Genomic DNA, 550 nt, shown 5'->3' with positions numbered 1-550 from the left:
GTTTTCCCGTTGACTGAATGTTTCAGCTCTCAGGCCTTTAAAAATAAGCAGCAATCAAATGGTCATAAACTGTCTTACCAAAAGGGTTTTACTACCAACTCACCACAGAATATTTGATATTGTGTTGGAATAAGATAATAAAAACAAATTAGCAGGCTTTAACATTTAAATATCACTAACATTTTACCTGTAAGAATTGTTTGGGGGGCTTGGGGGGGCTCAGTCAGTTGAGCAACTGACTCTTGATTTTGGCTTAGGTCATGATCTCAACGTTGTGAGGTCAAGCCCAAGGTGGGCTCTGTGCAGTGGGGAGTCTGCTTGAAATGCTCTCTCCTTCTGCCCCCCCAACATACACTTGTGCTCGCTTGCTCTCAAAATTTTTATTAAAAAAAAACCCCAATTGTTTAACCTGTTAAAGCTTCTTGGTACAAATTTTATCAAGATGTAATATAAATAAAGGATGCCTGGGTGGTGGCTCAGTGGTTGAGTGTCTGCCCTCAGTTTAGGGCATGATCCTGGAGTCCTGGGATTAAGTCTTGAATCAGGCTTT

This window comes from Vulpes lagopus, chromosome 24, assembly GCF_018345385.1.
Source record: "Vulpes lagopus strain Blue_001 chromosome 24, ASM1834538v1, whole genome shotgun sequence".
Lineage (NCBI taxonomy): Eukaryota > Metazoa > Chordata > Mammalia > Carnivora > Canidae > Vulpes > Vulpes lagopus.
The sequence above is the reverse complement of the archived record's forward strand: the minus strand, read 5'-3'. Positions refer to the sequence as shown.